Here is a 1,548-nt window from a genome sequence, read left to right as displayed (position 1 = left end):
GCACGGCTCTGACTATAGCACACACTTCCACAGCCCAGGCCCTCATTCCACCTGCCCCCTTGCCCAGGAATATCCTTCCACCTGTGTTTGCCTCTAACCACGAGTCTCCAACCCTCAAATCTTAGTCCAGACGTCTTGGCTCAAATGTCACCTACTCCACTAAGCCTGCCCTAACTAACCACTACTGAAAACTTCAACCCACCCCGCACCTCAGCCCCCTTACTCCCTGACTTTCTCCTGGCTTCTCATCTTCCAACACACTCTACGATTTACTGATTTATCATCTATCTCCCTTCCACTAGAAAGTAAGCTTCCCGAGGCCGCAGACTGCACCCATTTTGTTCACAGACGTATGCAATAAATATTTGCTGAATGAATGAGCAAAAATCCCAAAGCATCCCCACCTCCCTCACTACACACCACTCCATCATCTACACCTGCACGGGATGCAAACTATTCCAGAACACTGGTACCCAATTTCACTCTGCTTCCCACCGTCACTGGGCACTTACCCATCAGGTTGAAGTTCCTTAAGACAGAGACCCTGTCTTATTCATCTTTGTATTTCCCCCAAATCACTGGTGATGTTCAAGGATATAATCTATCAAATTTAACTTTAAAAAAAAATCAAATTGCATGGAAAACAGGCAAAGGACACACAAGTTCACCTAACTATAACTCTAGACCTAAACAGTTTCTCTTTCATTCACTGGCTATTTCTTAGGCTTTTTCTCGTGGGCAAAGCACAGTGCCAGGGCCTTTAAAAATACAAAGAGAAGCAAGATACACATCTGCAGTGAACAACAGGACACCACCAGCCACAGGTGGCTACGGATATTTAAATTTTAATTAATTAAAATGCAGTGCTATTAACAATTCAGTTCCCCAGTAGCAGTGGCCACATTTCAAGTGGCCAAGTTCATTAGAATGTATGTTTCCTTCCTCACAGAAAGTTCTACTGGACAGGAGACACATCGGCCTTGCCCTCAACCTATAACCCCCTGGCAGGGCGCACAGGATAGAAACCAGGACCAGGAGAAATGATAACTGTTCCTAAAAGAACCAGCAGAGGGCCGTGGGCTGGGGAAAGGAAGGGAGCAAGGGCAGGCTTTAAGGAAGGAGAGAGAGATTTGAGATAACTCTTTAAAAATGGGTGACTTTTTCAGGCAAAAGAAATGGAAGTCACTTCCAAGGCCTGACCTCCAGGCTGGTGCCCTCCTGGAGGTGTGTGTGAGATCAGCTTGGGGGTGGGGGGCTGAGAATGACAGGCAGAAGACTGCTCTAGACCTCCAGCCACCTGGAGGAGGGGGAACAGATGGGCCCCCAGAGACAAAGTCACAAGGATAAGTAGACGGTGACCTCCATGGATGACAAGTGCACCTGCAGAAATAGAGGCGAGAAAAGAGACACACATGTGGCGGTGGCGAGTACAGGACTAGACGAGTAATTTTGGGAGGGGGTAAGGGGTGTCACATTCAAAGAGCTCACCAAGCAGAATTTCTCTGCCTTCACACACTGTAAGTCACTAGAAGGCAAACCCACATCCAC

The sequence above is a fragment of the Otolemur garnettii genome, unplaced genomic scaffold (genome assembly GCF_000181295.1).
Source record: "Otolemur garnettii isolate 467f Iridium unplaced genomic scaffold, OtoGar3 scaffold00094, whole genome shotgun sequence".
NCBI lineage: Eukaryota > Metazoa > Chordata > Mammalia > Primates > Galagidae > Otolemur > Otolemur garnettii.
The sequence above is the reverse complement of the archived record's forward strand: the minus strand, read 5'-3'. Positions refer to the sequence as shown.